At 47.1% G+C, this 15,924-nt stretch overlaps 19 non-coding genes across 19 annotated transcripts; all 19 read left to right on the top strand.

Moving 5' to 3' along the window:
* The first annotated feature begins 586 nt into the window (after positions 1-586).
* Positions 587-658, top strand: TRNAP-AGG (transfer RNA proline (anticodon AGG)). Its single transcript has one exon. It is a non-coding gene; the product is annotated as a tRNA-Pro (tRNA).
* Positions 659-1,044: 386 nt separating this feature from the next.
* TRNAV-AAC (transfer RNA valine (anticodon AAC)) lies at positions 1,045-1,117 on the top strand. The gene has a single exon. It is a non-coding gene; the product is annotated as a tRNA-Val (tRNA).
* A 288-nt stretch (positions 1,118-1,405) lies between these two features.
* On the top strand, positions 1,406-1,517 carry TRNAL-CAA (transfer RNA leucine (anticodon CAA)). The gene is made up of 2 exons: positions 1,406-1,443; positions 1,472-1,517. It is a non-coding gene; the product is annotated as a tRNA-Leu (tRNA).
* Positions 1,518-3,425: 1,908 nt separating this feature from the next.
* On the top strand, positions 3,426-3,497 carry TRNAP-AGG (transfer RNA proline (anticodon AGG)). Its single transcript has one exon. It is a non-coding gene; the product is annotated as a tRNA-Pro (tRNA).
* Positions 3,498-3,883: 386 nt separating this feature from the next.
* TRNAV-AAC (transfer RNA valine (anticodon AAC)) lies at positions 3,884-3,956 on the top strand. Its single transcript has one exon. It is a non-coding gene; the product is annotated as a tRNA-Val (tRNA).
* Positions 3,957-4,244: 288 nt separating this feature from the next.
* TRNAL-CAA (transfer RNA leucine (anticodon CAA)) lies at positions 4,245-4,356 on the top strand. The gene is made up of 2 exons: positions 4,245-4,282; positions 4,311-4,356. It is a non-coding gene; the product is annotated as a tRNA-Leu (tRNA).
* A 2,366-nt stretch (positions 4,357-6,722) lies between these two features.
* On the top strand, positions 6,723-6,795 carry TRNAV-AAC (transfer RNA valine (anticodon AAC)). Its single transcript has one exon. It is a non-coding gene; the product is annotated as a tRNA-Val (tRNA).
* A 288-nt stretch (positions 6,796-7,083) lies between these two features.
* TRNAL-CAA (transfer RNA leucine (anticodon CAA)) lies at positions 7,084-7,195 on the top strand. The gene is made up of 2 exons: positions 7,084-7,121; positions 7,150-7,195. It is a non-coding gene; the product is annotated as a tRNA-Leu (tRNA).
* A 937-nt stretch (positions 7,196-8,132) lies between these two features.
* Positions 8,133-8,204, top strand: TRNAP-CGG (transfer RNA proline (anticodon CGG)). The gene has a single exon. It is a non-coding gene; the product is annotated as a tRNA-Pro (tRNA).
* A 385-nt stretch (positions 8,205-8,589) lies between these two features.
* Positions 8,590-8,662, top strand: TRNAV-UAC (transfer RNA valine (anticodon UAC)). The gene has a single exon. It is a non-coding gene; the product is annotated as a tRNA-Val (tRNA).
* Positions 8,663-9,103: 441 nt separating this feature from the next.
* Positions 9,104-9,175, top strand: TRNAP-AGG (transfer RNA proline (anticodon AGG)). The gene has a single exon. It is a non-coding gene; the product is annotated as a tRNA-Pro (tRNA).
* A 2,247-nt stretch (positions 9,176-11,422) lies between these two features.
* TRNAV-UAC (transfer RNA valine (anticodon UAC)) lies at positions 11,423-11,495 on the top strand. Its single transcript has one exon. It is a non-coding gene; the product is annotated as a tRNA-Val (tRNA).
* An 899-nt stretch (positions 11,496-12,394) lies between these two features.
* On the top strand, positions 12,395-12,467 carry TRNAV-AAC (transfer RNA valine (anticodon AAC)). Its single transcript has one exon. It is a non-coding gene; the product is annotated as a tRNA-Val (tRNA).
* A 288-nt stretch (positions 12,468-12,755) lies between these two features.
* Positions 12,756-12,867, top strand: TRNAL-CAA (transfer RNA leucine (anticodon CAA)). The gene is made up of 2 exons: positions 12,756-12,793; positions 12,822-12,867. It is a non-coding gene; the product is annotated as a tRNA-Leu (tRNA).
* Positions 12,868-13,804: 937 nt separating this feature from the next.
* Positions 13,805-13,876, top strand: TRNAP-CGG (transfer RNA proline (anticodon CGG)). The gene has a single exon. It is a non-coding gene; the product is annotated as a tRNA-Pro (tRNA).
* Positions 13,877-14,261: 385 nt separating this feature from the next.
* Positions 14,262-14,334, top strand: TRNAV-UAC (transfer RNA valine (anticodon UAC)). The gene has a single exon. It is a non-coding gene; the product is annotated as a tRNA-Val (tRNA).
* Positions 14,335-14,775: 441 nt separating this feature from the next.
* TRNAP-AGG (transfer RNA proline (anticodon AGG)) lies at positions 14,776-14,847 on the top strand. Its single transcript has one exon. It is a non-coding gene; the product is annotated as a tRNA-Pro (tRNA).
* Positions 14,848-15,233: 386 nt separating this feature from the next.
* On the top strand, positions 15,234-15,306 carry TRNAV-AAC (transfer RNA valine (anticodon AAC)). The gene has a single exon. It is a non-coding gene; the product is annotated as a tRNA-Val (tRNA).
* A 288-nt stretch (positions 15,307-15,594) lies between these two features.
* TRNAL-CAA (transfer RNA leucine (anticodon CAA)) lies at positions 15,595-15,706 on the top strand. The gene is made up of 2 exons: positions 15,595-15,632; positions 15,661-15,706. It is a non-coding gene; the product is annotated as a tRNA-Leu (tRNA).
* The last annotated feature ends 218 nt before the right edge of the window (positions 15,707-15,924 follow it).

Below are 15,924 nucleotides of genomic sequence, written 5' to 3'. Positions count from 1 at the left end.
TTCATGGACATTGGCCCTTGGTCTGTGCATTCCAGCCCACTACATGCCAAGAAGATTCCTGCAAGCGTGTCTGTTTCTGTAGTGTAGTGGTTATCACGTTCGCTTTACACGCGAAAGGTCCCTGGTTCGAGACTGGGCAGAAACAGCAGCTTTCTGTTTTTCACACAGTTTGCATTTACTCTCTCAACTTATAGGAAAGCTGAGATAATGGAAGCTGTCTATCCCTCACCAGCGTGACGTACTGTGCTCCAGGGGCATCAGTGACAGCTCAAAAAGAGAAGTGACGATAGTTTGCGCTATTCGTTTGCACGTCCTTGTGTACTGAAGGTTGGGCCTACTTCATGAAAGCAAGGCATAAGAGCAGAAATGGTTTTATTGACCTCACCGAGAGCATACACCTAGAACAAACAAAATGTCTGAAGGATAGAGGCATTTTCATTTCTTGTTCGATGACGGCCATGGAAAAGACAGCAACCATATTGCAGAAGAGAGCAACATGTGCAGTTGCTTGCTTTGGGTGAAGCATTCACTAACTCGCTGCCAATAACCCCCGGAGCCGGTGCGAAAGGCGACTCTTGTGTGCCTCGGCTCGTTGGTCTAGGGGTATGATTCTCGCTTAGGGTGCGAGAGGTCCCGGGTTCAAATCCCGGACGAGCCCTTTTTCAGAGGTAAACATACGAATCCTACTCAAAACTCACAATGCCTGACTATTTCTCATTACACTCGCCGCATTGTTGCACAAAATATTTTGAACCTCATAAGAAACATGGATCACCATGCTTTTTCTGCCTTCATGCTTAGTCTGTGTGTGTCCCAGGTGATGCTTTCCCAAGCTGTACTTGCTGGCATTTAGGCATCAGATATTTGTCTGTCGATGCCTGCATAAGTCAATTTTTAATACGTCTAATTGCAAGCATGTTGGCTGATATCTCTGCAGTTTTCACACTTGCTCCTCGCTTTCTGAGTGGCTGCTGATACAGCAGAATAGAAGTAGAGAGAATCCTTGAGAGGAACCTTGCTCTAACAGTAAAACACAACAAGTGAGTTTCTGTAGTGTAGTGGTCATCACGTTTGCCTAACACGCGAAAGGTCCCCGGTTCGAGACCGGGCAGAAACACTGTGCATGAGCTGCTTTTATGTGCACCCTCTAAAACCTTAGTATCTCAATGCAAGCTTAAGAAGAGGCGGTCCTTGAACCCAGCGAGCCGTGGGAAACTTCCTTTACTTTTGCAAGACGAAACAAAGTAATCCGCATCCATCAGTGGTCGCTCTTGTGCCTAGCTTTTTTTTTGTCATGCCATGTTGTATTGTGGGGTCTTTACACTTGTGACATTGCTGTGAACGTTGTAAGTGCAAACATTGGCAGGTGCAGTCAGAAGAGTCAGATCTGTGCACACCCAGGGCTGTCAGGATGGCCGAGTGGTCTAAGGCGCCAGACTCAAGAGAGCTTGATCTTCAGTGCAACTGAGACTTCTGGTCTCCTCATGGAGGCGTGGGTTCAAATCCCACTTCTGACAGGTTTCTTTTACACCCTTAAATCGTCCTGTTTTTTGCAGTGCATTCCCCACACACCACAATCTTTGCACGGACCTGTAACATATGACGAGAAATCCACCAACGATCAGGCTGGGCCCTCAATCACAATTCCATGTATTTCTGGAAGGGATACCTCAGGCACACCTTCCGTTAAATTTGCACTTCATCACACAAACTGCCGTGCTGGTTTCTCATTAAGCAGTTGATCCCATCTTTGTTGTGAGGCTCTCCTGCCACCTTTTGGGCGGAGAAGGCACTGTCCCTGCAACAACACAGGCAGACATGTTCAACAGGGCTTCCTGGTTATGTGGGAGGAGCAGATTGTCATTGGTCCCCCCTTGCGAATTTTAATTTACATAAGGAAGACAGAGAGGTAGCTGGGAGTAGGCAGTACACACGGACATTGAACTCTATCTTGTGATTTGCAGCCAATTCTAGATTGAGGCAGGAGGAAAGGAGGTGACTTGCCCAAAAATGGCCATCCTGGGAATTCAGCCACCCTGGGGCTCCCAGGTTAGTGTTTCAGTCCTGAGAGCCACTCATATAAATCTCGCCTGATCGAGCCTGATCGAGCGCTGAGTGAGCGTGTTTGAATCCAAGAATCAAATGCCTCTGTCTTAGGAGCAAGAATTGGCAGGCCCTCCCTTGCATCTGGGGTGGAAGTCTATGGGGCAAGTGTCCAGGACTTGCAGAGGAGTACAAGTGCCAGAAAGTGCCTGCAGTTCTCATCAGCGCCTTTTTTCTGCTCTCTGGCAGCTAGGATATCGACTGATCCCTTCCTTGCAAGAGTGAAAAAAACAACACCTTGAGAGAAAACATGACTTTGTGTGGTTCACATAGAGAGAGAGCAGCCAAATAGCCCTGCTTTGTTTCTGAAAGACGCATCAGAAATTGCTTAAAATGCTGACTGGGGAATCAGGCTCGTTGGTCTAGGGGTATGATTCGCGCTTCGGGTGCGAGAGGTCCCGGGTTCAAATCCCAGACGAGCCCATGCTGTGGAATTATTTTTAGGCTGCTTATTATATAGGGCCATTTCTTCTTTTCAATGCTATAAGACGCCGTGTATGGTGATAAAGTTCCTTTCCCTCTACGCTATTTCCCACTTTTGGCGTATAGAATTTCAGTGCCGGACTTCTTTGCAACTGCTTTTCTGGGGTGGACCATCAGTGTAGGAAAATTAAATGCAAAGTGTTTTTCTAGTGTGGTTTCAGGTATGGTTTTAAAATCGCCTTTTGGAATAAAAGTGGTCCTCGTTCCTTTCTTCCAAAGAAAGAGATCGGGTAAGGATGGTCCAACTTTGAGCTTCATTGACATTGGCCCTTGGTCTGTGCATTCCAGCCCACTACATGCCAAGAAGATTCCTGCAAGCGTGTCTGTTTCTGTAGTGTAGTGGTTATCACGTTCGCTTTACACGCGAAAGGTCCCTGCTTCGAGACCGGGCAGAAACAGCAGCTTTCTGTTTTTCACACAGTTTGCATTTACTCTCTCAACTTATAGGAAAGCTGAGATAATGGAAGCTGTCTATCCCTCACCAGCGTGACGTACTGTGCTCCAGGGGCATCAGTGACAGCTCAAAAAGAGAAGTGACGATAGATTGCGCTATTCGTTTGCACGTCCTTGTGTACTGAAGGTTGGGCCTACTTCATGAAAGCAAGGCATGAGAGCAGAAATGGTTTTATTGACCTCACCGAGAGCATACACCTAGAACAAACAAAATGTCTGAAGGATAGAGGCATTTTCATTTCTTGTTCGATGACGGCCATGGAAAAGACAGCAACCATATTGCAGAAGAGAGCAGCATGTGCAGTTGCTTGCTTTGGGTGAAGCATTCACTAACTCGCTGCCAATAACCCCCGGAGCCGGTGCGAAAGGCGACTCTTGTGTGCCTCGGCTCGTTGGTCTAGGGGTATGATTCTCGCTTAGGGTGCGAGAGGTCCCGGGTTCAAATCCCGGACGAGCCCTTTTTCAGAGGTAAACATACGAATCCTACTCAAAACTCACAATGCCTGACTATTTCTCATTACACTCGCCGCATTGTTGCACAAAATATTTTGAACCTCATAAGAAACATGGATCACCATGCTTTTTCTGCCTTCATGCTTAGTCTGTGTGTGTCCCAGGTGATGCTTTCCCAAGCTGTACTTGCTGGCATTTAGGCATCAGATATTTGTCTGTCGATGCCTGCATAAGTCAATTTTTAATACGTCTAATTGCAAGCATGTTGGCTGATATCTCTGCAGTTTTCACACTTGCTCCTCGCTTTCTGAGTGGCTGCTGATACAGCAGAATAGAAGTAGAGAGAATCCTTGAGAGGAACCTTGCTCTAACAGTAAAACACAACAAGTGAGTTTCTGTAGTGTAGTGGTCATCACGTTTGCCTAACACGCGAAAGGTCCCCGGTTCGAGACCGGGCAGAAACACTGTGCATGAGCTGCTTTTATGTGCACCCTCTAAAACCTTAGTATCTCAATGCAAGCTTAAGAAGAGGCGGTCCTTGAACCCAGCGAGCCGTGGGAAACTTCCTTTACTTTTGCAAGACGAAACAAAGTAATCCGCATCCATCAGTGGTCGCTCTTGTGCCTAGCTTTTTTTTTGTCATGCCATGTTGTATTGTGGGGTCTTTACACTTGTGACATTGCTGTGAACGTTGTAAGTGCAAACATTGGCAGGTGCAGTCAGAAGAGTCAGATCTGTGCACACCCAGGGCTGTCAGGATGGCCGAGTGGTCTAAGGCGCCAGACTCAAGAGAGCTTGATCTTCAGTGCAACTGAGACTTCTGGTCTCCTCATGGAGGCGTGGGTTCAAATCCCACTTCTGACAGGTTTCTTTTACACCCTTAAATCGTCCTGTTTTTTGCAGTGCATTCCCCACACACCACAATCTTTGCACGGACCTGTAACATATGACGAGAAATCCACCAACGATCAGGCTGGGCCCTCAATCACAATTCCATGTATTTCTGGAAGGGATACCTCAGGCACACCTTCCGTTAAATTTGCACTTCATCACACAAACTGCCGTGCTGGTTTCTCATTAAGCAGTTGATCCCATCTTTGTTGTGAGGCTCTCCTGCCACCTTTTGGGCGGAGAAGGCACTGTCCCTGCAACAACACAGGCAGACATGTTCAACAGGGCTTCCTGGTTATGTGGGAGGAGCAGATTGTCATTGGTCCCCCCTTGCGAATTTTAATTTACATAAGGAAGACAGAGAGGTAGCTGGGAGTAGGCAGTACACACGGACATTGAACTCTATCTTGTGATTTGCAGCCAATTCTAGATTGAGGCAGGAGGAAAGGAGGTGACTTGCCCAAAAATGGCCATCCTGGGAATTCAGCCACCCTGGGGCTCCCAGGTTAGTGTTTCAGTCCTGAGAGCCACTCATATAAATCTCGCCTGATCGAGCCTGATCGAGCGCTGAGTGAGCGTGTTTGAATCCAAGAATCAAATGCCTCTGTCTTAGGAGCAAGAATTGGCAGGCCCTCCCTTGCATCTGGGGTGGAAGTCTATGGGGCAAGTGTCCAGGACTTGCAGAGGAGTACAAGTGCCAGAAAGTGCCTGCAGTTCTCATCAGCGCCTTTTTTCTGCTCTCTGGCAGCTAGGATATCGACTGATCCCTTCCTTGCAAGAGTGAAAAAAACAACACCTTGAGAGAAAACATGACTTTGTGTGGTTCACATAGAGAGAGAGCAGCCAAATAGCCCTGCTTTGTTTCTGAAAGACGCATCAGAAATTGCTTAAAATGCTGACTGGGGAATCAGGCTCGTTGGTCTAGGGGTATGATTCGCGCTTCGGGTGCGAGAGGTCCCGGGTTCAAATCCCAGACGAGCCCATGCTGTGGAATTATTTTTAGGCTGCTTATTATATAGGGCCATTTCTTCTTTTCAATGCTATAAGACGCCGTGTATGGTGATAAAGTTCCTTTCCCTCTACGCTATTTCCCACTTTTGGCGTATAGAATTTCAGTGCCGGACTTCTTTGCAACTGCTTTTCTGGGGTGGACCATCAGTGTAGGAAAATTAAATGCAAAGTGTTTTTCTAGTGTGGTTTCAGGTATGGTTTTAAAATCGCCTTTTGGAATAAAAGTGGTCCTCGTTCCTTTCTTCCAAAGAAAGAGATCGGGTAAGGATGGTCCAACTTTGAGCTTCATTGACATTGGCCCTTGGTCTGTGCATTCCAGCCCACTACATGCCAAGAAGATTCCTGCAAGCGTGTCTGTTTCTGTAGTGTAGTGGTTATCACGTTCGCTTTACACGCGAAAGGTCCCTGCTTCGAGACCGGGCAGAAACAGCAGCTTTCTGTTTTTCACACAGTTTGCATTTACTCTCTCAACTTATAGGAAAGCTGAGATAATGGAAGCTGTCTATCCCTCACCAGCGTGACGTACTGTGCTCCAGGGGCATCAGTGACAGCTCAAAAAGAGAAGTGACGATAGATTGCGCTATTCGTTTGCACGTCCTTGTGTACTGAAGGTTGGGCCTACTTCATGAAAGCAAGGCATGAGAGCAGAAATGGTTTTATTGACCTCACCGAGAGCATACACCTAGAACAAACAAAATGTCTGAAGGATAGAGGCATTTTCATTTCTTGTTCGATGACGGCCATGGAAAAGACAGCAACCATATTGCAGAAGAGAGCAGCATGTGCAGTTGCTTGCTTTGGGTGAAGCATTCACTAACTCGCTGCCAATAACCCCCGGAGCCGGTGCGAAAAGCGACTCTTGTGTGCCTCGGCTCGTTTGTCTAGGGGTATGATTCTCGCTTAGGGTGCGAGAGGTCCCGGGTTCAAATCCCGGACGAGCCCTTTTTCAGAGGTAAACATACGAATCCTACTCAAAACTCACAATGCCTGACTATTTCTCATTACACTCGCCGCATTGTTGCACAAAATATTTTGAACCTCATAAGAAACATGGATCACCATGCTTTTTCTGCCTTCATGCTTAGTCTGTGTGTGTCCCAGGTGATACTTTCCCAAGCTGTACTTGCTGGCATTTAGGCATCAGATATTTGTCTGTCGATGCCTGCATAAGTCAATTTTTAATACGTCTAATTGCAAGCATGTTGGCTGATATCTCTGCAGTTTTCACACTTGCTCCTCGCTTTCTGAGTGGCTGCTGATACAGCAGAATAGAAGTAGAGAGAATCCTTGAGAGGAACCTTGCTCTAACAGTAAAACACAGCAAGTGAGTTTCTGTAGTGTAGTGGTCATCACGTTCGCCTAACACGCGAAAGGTCCCCGGTTCGAGGCCGGGCAGAAACACTGTGCATGAGCTACTTTTATGTGCACCCTCTAAAACCTTAGTATCTCAATGCAAGCTTAAGAAGAGGCGGTCCTTGAACCCAGCGAGCCGTGGGAAACTTCCTTTACTTTTGCAAGACGAAACAAAGTAATCCGCATCCATCAGTGGTCGCTCTTGTGCCTAGCTTTTTTTTTGTCATGCCATGTTGTATTGTGGGGTCTTTACACTTGTGACATTGCTGTGAACGTTGTAAGTGCAAACATTGGCAGGTGCAGTCAGAAGAGTCAGATCTGTGCACACCCAGGGCTGTCAGGATGGCCGAGTGGTCTAAGGCGCCAGACTCAAGAGAGCTTGATCTTCAGTGCAACTGAGACTTCTGGTCTCCTCATGGAGGCGTGGGTTCAAATCCCACTTCTGACAGGTTTCTTTTACACCCTTAAATCGTCCTGTTTTTTGCAGTGCATTCCCCACACACCACAATCTTTGCACGGACCTGTAACATATGACGAGAAATCCACCAACGATCAGGCTGGGCCCTCAATCACAATTCCATGTATTCCTGGAAGGGACACCTCAGGCACACCTTCTGTTAAATTTGCACTCCATCACACAAACTGCTGTGCTGGTTTCTCATTAAGCAGTTGATCCCATCTTTGTTGTGAGGCTCTCCTGCCACCTTTTGGGCGGAGAAGGCACTGTCCCTGCAACAACACAGGCAGACATGTTCAACAGGGCTTCCTGGTTATGTGGGAGGAGCACATTGTCATTGGTCCCACCTTGCGAATTTTAATTTACATATGGAAGACAGAGAGGTAGCTGGGAGTAGGCAGTACACACGGACATTGAACTCTATCTTGTGATTTGCAGCCAATTCTAGATTGAGGTAGGAGGAAAGGAGGTGACTTGCCCAAAAATGGCCATCCTGGGAATTCAGCCACCCTGGGGCTCCCAGGTTAGTGTTTCAGTCCTGCGAGCCACTCATATAAATCTCGCCTGATCGAGCCTGATCGAGCGCTGAGTGAGCGTGTTTGAATCCAAGAATCAAATGCCTCTGTCTTAGGAGCAAGAATTGGCAGGCCCTCCCTTGCATCTGGGGTGGAAGTCTATGGGGCAAGTGTCCAGGACTTGCAGAGGAGTACAAGTGCCAGAAAGTGCCTGCAGTTCTCATCAGCGTCTTTTTTCTGTTCTCTGGCAGCTAGGATATCGACTGATCCCTTCCTTGCAAGAGTGAAAAAAACAACACCTTGAGAGAAAACATGACTTTGTGTGGTTCACATAGAGAGAGAGCAGCCAAATAGCCCTGCTTTGTTTCTGAAAGACGCATCAGAAATTGCATAAAATGCCAACTGGGGAATCAGGCTCGTTGGTCTAGGGGTATGATTCTCGCTTCGGGTGTGAGAGGTCCCGGGTTCAAATCCCGGACGAGCCCATGCTGTGGAATTATTTTTAGGCTGCTTATTATATAGGGCCATTTCTTCTTTTCAATGCTATAAGACGCCGTGTATGCTGAGAAAGTTCCTTTCCCTCTACGCTATTTCCCACTTTTGGCGTATAGAATTTCAGTGCCGGACTTCTTTGCAACTGCTTTTCTGGGGTGGACCATCAGTGTAGGAAAATTAAATGCAAAGTGTTTTTCTAGTGTGGTTTCAGGTATGGTTTTAAAATCGCCTTTTGGAATAAAAGTGGTCCTCGTTCCTTTCTTCCAAAGAAAGAGATTGGGTAAGGAGGGTCCAACTTTGAGCTTCATGGACATTGGCCCTTGGTCTGTGCATTCCAGCCCACTACATGCCAAGAAGATTCCTGAAAGCGTGTCTGTTTCTGTAGTGTAGTGGTTATCATGTTCGCTTTACACGCGAAAGGTCCCTGGTTCGAGACCGGGCAGAAACAGCAGCTTTCTGTTTTTCACACAGTTTGCATTTACTCTCTCAACTTATAGGAAAGCTGAGATAATGGAAGCTGTCTATCCCTCACCAGCGTGACGTACTGTTCTCCAGGGGCATCAGTGACAGCTCAAAAAGAGAAGTGACGATAGTTTGCACTATTCGTTTGCACGTCCTTGTGTACTGAAGGTTGGGCCTACTTCATGAAAGCAAGGCATGAGAGCAGAAATGGTTTTATTGACCTCACCGAGAGCATACACCTAGAACAAACAAAATGTCTGAAGGATAGAGGCATTTTCATTTCTTGTTCGATGACGGCCATGGAAAAGACAGCAACCATATTGCAGAAGAGAGCAGCATGTGCAGTTGCTTGCTTTGGGTGAAGCATTCACTAACTCGCTGCCAATAACCCCCGGAGCCGGTGCGAAAGGCCACTCTTGTGTGCCTCGGCTCGTTGGTCTAGGGGTATGATTCTCGCTTAGGGTGTGAGAGGTCCCGGGTTCAAATCCCGGACGAGCCCTTTTTCAGAGGTAAACATACGAATCCTACTCAAAACTCACAATGCCTGACTATTTCTCATTACACTCGCCGCATTGTTGCACAAAATATTTTGAACCTCATAAGAAACATGGATCACCATACTTTTTCTGCCTTCATGCTTAGTCTGTGTGTGTCCCAGGTGATGCTTTCCCAAGCTGTACTTGCTGGCATTTAGGCATCAGATATTTGTCTGTCGATGCCTGCATAAGTCAATTTTTAATACGTCTAATTGCAAGCATGTTGGCTGATATCTCTGCAGTTTTCACACTTGCTCCTCGCTTTCTGAGTGGCTGCTGATACAGCAGAATAGAAGTAGAGAGAATCCTTGAGAGGAACCTTGCTCTAACAGTAAAACACAGCAAGTGAGTTTCTGTAGTGTAGTGGTCATCACGTTCGCCTAACACGCGAAAGGTCCCCGGTTCGAGACTGGGCAGAAACACTGTGCATGAGCTGCTTTTATGTGCACCCTCTAAAACCTTATTATCTCAATGCAAGCTTAAGAAGAGGCGGTCCTTGAACCCAGCGAGCCGTGGGAAACTTCATTTACTTTTGCAAGACGAAACAAAGTAATCCGCATCCATCAGTGGTCGCTCTTGTGCCTAGCTTTTTTTTGTCATGCCATGTTGTATTGTGGGGTCTTTACACTTGTGACATTGCTGTGAACGTTGTAAGTACAAACATTGGCAGGTGCAGTCAGAAGAGTCAGATCTGTGCACACCCAGGGCTGTCCGGATGGCCGAGTGGTCTAAGGCGCCAGACTCAAGAGAGCTTGATCTTCAGTGCAACTGAGACTTCTGGTCTCCTCATGGAGGCGTGGGTTCAAATCCCACTTCTGACAGGTTTCTTTTACACCCTTAAATCGTCCTGTTTTTTGCAGTGCATTCCCCACACACCACAATCTTTGCACGGACCTGTAACATATGACGAGAAATCCACCAACGATCAGGCTGGGCCCTCAATCACAATTCCATGTATTCCTGGAAGGGATACCTCAGGCACACCTTCCGTTAAATTTGCACTCCATCACACAAACTGCCGTGCTGGTTTCTCATTAAGCAGTTGATCCCATCTTTGTTGTGAGGCTCTCCTGCCACCTTTTGGGCGGAGAAGGCACTGTCCCTGCAACAACACAGGCAGACATGTTCAACAGGGCTTCCTGGTTATGTGGGAGGAGCAGATTGTCATTGGTCCCCCCTTGCGAATTTTAATTTACATAAGGAAGACAGAGAGGTAGCTGGGAGTAGGCAGTACACACGGACATTGAACTCTATCTTGTGATTTGCAGCCAATTCTAGATTGAGGCAGGAGGAAAGGAGGTGACTTGCCCAAAAATGGCCATCCTGGGAATTCAGCCACCCTGGGGCTCCCAGGTTAGTGTTTCAGTCCTGCGAGCCACTCATATAAATCTCGCCTGATCGAGCCTGATCGAGCGCTGAGTGAGCGTGTTTGAATCCAAGAATCAAATGCCTCTGTCTTAGGAGCAAGAATTGGCAGGCCCTCCCTTGCATCTGGGGTGAAAGTCTATGGGGCAAGTGTCCAGGAGTTGCAGAGGAGTACAAGTGCCAGAAAGTGTCTGCAGTTCTCATCAGCGCCTTTTTTCTGCTCTCTGGCAGCTAGGATATAGACTGATCCCTTCCTTGCAAGAGTGAAAAAAACAACACCTTGAGAGAAAACATGACTTTGTGTGGTTCACATAGAGAGAGAGCAGCCAAATAGCCCTGCTTTGTTTCTGAAAGACGCATCAGAAATTGCTTAAAATGCTGACTGGGGAATCAGGCTCGTTGGTCAAGGGGTATGATTCTCGCTTCGGGTGCGAGAGGTCCTCGGTTCAAATCCCGGACGAGCCCATGCTGTGGAATTATTTTTAGGCTGCTTATTATATAGGGCCATTTCTTCTTTTCAATGCTATAAGACGCCGTGTATGGTGAGAAAGTTCCTTTCCCTCTACGCTATTTCCCACTTTTGGCGTATAGAATTTCAGTGCCGGACTTCTTTGCAACTGCTTTTCTGGGGTGGACCATCAGTGTAGGAAAATTAAATGCAAAGTGTTTTTGTAGTGTGGTTTCAGGTATGGTTTTAAAATCGCCTTTTGGAATAAAAGTGGTCCTCGTTCCTCCAAAGAAAGAGATCGGGTAAGGAGGGTCCAACTTTGAGCTTCATGGACATTGGCCCTTGGTCTGTGCATTCCAGCCCACTACATGCCAAGAAGATTCCTGCAAGCGTGTCTGTTTCTGTAGTGTAGTGGTTATCACGTTCGCTTTACACGCGAAAGGTCCCTGGTTCGAGACCGGGCAGAAACAGCAGCTTTCTGTTTTTCACACAGTTTGCATTTACTCTCTCAACTTATAGGAAAGCTGAGATAATGGAAGCTGTCTATCCCTCACCAGCGTGAAGTACTGTGCTCCAGGGGCATCAGTGACAGCTCAAAAAGAGAAGTGACGATAGTTTGCGCTATTCGTTTGCACGTCCTTGTGTACTGAAGGTTGGGCCTACTTCATGAAAGCAAGGCATGAGAGCAGAAATGGTTTTATTGACCTTACCGAGAGCATACACCTAGAACAAACAAAATGTCTGAAGGATAGAGGCATTTTCATTTCTTGTTCGATGACGGCCATGGAAAAGACAGCAACCATATTGCAGAAGAGAGCAGCATGTGCAGTTGCTTGCTTTGGGTGAAGCATTCACTAACTCGCTGCCAATAACCCCCGGAGCCGGTGCAAAAGGCGACTCTTGTGTGCCTCGGCTTGTAGGTCTAGGGGTATGATTCACGCTTAGGGTGCGAGAGGTCCCGGGTTCAAATCCCGGACGAGCCCTTTTTCAGAGGAAAACATACGAATCCCACTCAAAACTCACAATGGCTGACTATTTCTCATTACACTCGCCGCATTGTTGCACAAAATATTTTGAACCTCATAAGAAACATGGATCACCATGCTTTTTCTGCCTTCATGCTTAGTCTGTGTGTGTCCCAGGTGATGCTTTCCCAAGCTGTACTTGCTGGCATTTAGGCATCAGATATTTGTCTGTCGATGCCTGCATAAGTCAATTTTTAATACGTCTAATTGCAAGCATGTTGGCTGATATCTCTGCAGTTTTCACACTTGCTCCTCGCTTTCTGAGTGGCTGCTGATACAGCAGAATAGAAGTAGAGAGAATCCTTGAGAGGAACCTTGCTCTAACAGTAAAACACAACAAGTGAGTTTCTGTAGTGTAGTGGTCATCACGTTCGCCTAACACGCGAAAGGTCCCCGGTTCGAGACCGGGCAGAAACACTGTGCATGAGCTGCTTTTATGTGCACCCTCTAAAACCTTATTATCTCAATGCAAGCTTAAGAAGAGGCGGTCCTTGAACCCAGCGAGCCGTGGGAAACTTCCTTTACTTTTGCAAGACGAAACAAAGTAATCCGCATCCATCAGTGGTCGCTCTTGTGCCTAGCTTTTTTTTTGTCATGCCATGTTGTATTGTGGGGTCTTTACACTTGTGACATTGCTGTGAACGTTGTAAGTGCAAACATTGGCAGGTGCAGTCAGAAGAGTCAGATCTGTGCACACCCAGGGCTGTCAGGATGGCCGAGTGGTCTAAGGCGCCAGACTCAAGAGAGCTTGATCTTCAGTGCAACTGAGACTTCTGGTCTCCTCATGGAGGCGTGGGTTCAAATCCCACTTCTGACAGGTTTCTTTTACACCCTTAAATCGTCCTGTTTTTTGCAGTGCATTCCCCACACACCACAATCTTTGCACGGACCTGTAACATATGACGAGAAATCCACCAACGATCAGGCTGGGCCCTCAATCACAATTCCATGTATTTCTGGAAGGGATACCTCAGGCACACCTTCCGTTAAATTTGCACTCCATCACACAAACTGCCGTACTGGTTTCTCATTAAGCAGTTGATCCCATCTTTGTTGTGAGGCTCTCCTGCCACCTTTTGGGCGGAGAAGGCACTGTCCCTGCAACAACACAGGCAGACATGTTCAACAGGGCTTCCTGGTTATGTGGGAGGAGCAGATTGTCATTGGTCCCCCCTTGCAAATTTTAATTTACATAAGGAAGACAGAGAGGTAGCTGGGAGTAGGCAGTACACACGGACATTGAACTCTATCTTGTGATTTGCAGCCAATTCTAGATTGAGGCAGGAGGAAAGGAGGTGACTTGCCCAAAAATGGCCATCCTGGGAATTCAGCCACCCTGGGGCTCCCAGGTTAGTGTTTCAGTCCTGCGAGCCACTCATATAAATCTAGCCTGATCGAGCCTGATCGAGCGCTGAGTGAGCGTGTTTGAATCCAAGAATCAAATGCCTCTGTCTTAGGAGCAATAATTGGCAGGCCCTCCCTTGCATCTGGGGTGGAAGTCTATGGGGCAAGTGTCCAGGACTTGCAGAGGAGTACAAGTGCCAGAAAGTGCCTGCAGTTCTCATCAGCGCCTTTTTTCTGCTCTCTGGCAGCTAGGATATCGACTGATCCCTTCCTTGCAAGAGTGAAAAAAACAACACCTTGATAGAAAACATGACTTTGTGTGGTTCACATAGAGAGAGAGCAGCCAAATAGCCCTGCTTTGTTTCTGAAAGACGCATCAGAAATTGCTTAAAATGCCGACTGGGGAATCAGGCTCGTTGGTCTAGGGGTATGATTCTCGCTTCGGGTGCGAGAGGTCCCGGGTTCAAATCCCGGACGAGCCCATGTTGTGGAATTATTTTTAGGCTGCTTATTATATAGGGCCATTTCTTCTTTTCAATCCTATAAGACGCCGTGTTTGGTGAGAAAGTTCCTTTCCCTCTATGCTATTTCCCACTTTTGGCGTATAGAATTTCAGTGCCGGACTTCTTTGCAACTGCTTTTCTGGGGTGGACCATCAGTGTAGGAAAATTAAATGCAAAGTGTTTTTCTAGTGTGGTTTCAGGTATGGTTTTAAAATCGCCTTTTGGAATAAAAGTGGTCCTCGTTCCTTTCTTCCAAAGAAAGAGATCGGGTAAGGAGGGTCCAACTTTGAGCTTCATGGACATTGGCCCTTGGTCTGTGCATTCCAGCCCACTACATGCCAAGAATATTCCTGCAATCGTGTCTGTTTCTGTAGTGTAGTGGTTATCACGTTCGCTTTACACGCGAAAGGTCCCTGGTTCGAGACCGGGCAGAAACAGCAGCTTTCTGTTTTTCACACAGTTTGCATTTACTCTCTCAACTTATAGGAAAGCTGAGATAATGGAAGCTGTCTATCCCTCACCAGCGTGACGTACTGTGCTCCAGGGGCATCAGTGACAGCTCAAAAAGAGAAGTGACGATAGTTTGCGCTATTCGTTTGCACGTCCTTGTGTACTGAAGGTTGGGCCTACTTCATGAAAGCAAGGCATGAGAGCAGAAATGGTTTTATTGACCTCACCGAGAGCATACACCTAGAACAAACAAAATGTCTGAAGGATAGAGGCATTTTCATTTCTTGTTCGATGACGGCCATGGAAAAGACAGCAACCATATTGCAGAAGAGAGCAACATGTGCAGTTGCTTGCTTTGGGTGAAGCATTCACTAACTCGCTGCCAATAACCCCCGGAGCCGGTGCGAAAGGCGACTCTTGTGTGCCTCGGCTCGTTGGTCTAGGGGTATGATTCTCGCTTAGGGTGCGAGAGGTCCCGGGTTCAAATCCCGGACGAGCCCTTTTTCAGAGGTAAACATACGAATCCTACTCAAAACCCACAATGCCTGACTATTTCTCATTACACTCGCCGCATTGTTGCACAAAATATTTTGAACCTCATAAGAAACATGGATCACCATGCTTTTTCTGCCTTCATGCTTAGTCTGTGTGTGTCCCAGGTGATGCTTTCCCAAGCTGTACTTGCTGGCATTTAGGCATCAGATATTTGTCTGTCGATGCCTGCATAAGTCAATTTTTAATACGTCTAATTGCAAGCATGTTGGCTGATATCTCTGCAGTTTTCACACTTGCTCCTCGCTTTCTGAGTGGCTGCTGATACAGCAGAATAGAAGTAGAGAGAATCCTTGAGAGGAACCTTGCTCTAACAGTAAAACACTGCAAGTGAGTTTCTGTAGTGTAGTGGTCATCACGTTCGCCTAACATGCGAAAGGTCCCCGGTTCGAGACCGGGCAGAAACACTGTGCATGAGCTGCTTTTATGTGCACCCTCTAAAACCTTATTATCTCAATGCAAGCTTAAGAAGAGGCGGTCCTTGAACCCAGCGAGCCGTGGGAAACTTCCTTTACTTTTGCAAGACGAAACAAAGTAATCCGCATCCATCAGTGGTCGCTCTTGTGCCTAGCTTTTTTTTTGTCATGCCATGTTGTATTGTGGGGTCTTTACACTTGTGACATTGCTGTGAACGTTGTAAGTGCAAACATTGGCAGGTGCAGTCAGAAGAGTCAGATCTGTGCACACCCAGGGCTGTCAGGATGGCCGAGTGGTCTAAGGCGCCAGACTCAAGAGAGCTTCATCTTCAGTGCAACTGAGACTTCTGGTCTCCTCAGGGAGGCGTGGGTTCAAATCCCACTTCTGACAGGTTTCTTTTACACCCTTAAATCGTCCTGTTTTTTGCAGTGCATTCCCCACACACCACAATCTTTGCACGGACCTGTAACATATGACGAGAAATCCACCAACGATCAGGCTGGGCCCTCAATCACAATTCCATGTATTTCTGGAAGGGATACCTCAGGCACACCTTCCGTTAAATTTGCACTTCATCACGCAAACTGCCGTGCTGGTTTCTCATTAAG

This window comes from Triturus cristatus, chromosome 10, assembly GCF_964204655.1.
Source record: "Triturus cristatus chromosome 10, aTriCri1.1, whole genome shotgun sequence".
Taxonomy (NCBI): domain Eukaryota; kingdom Metazoa; phylum Chordata; class Amphibia; order Caudata; family Salamandridae; genus Triturus; species Triturus cristatus.
This window is presented reverse-complemented; position numbering and strand designations above follow the sequence as displayed.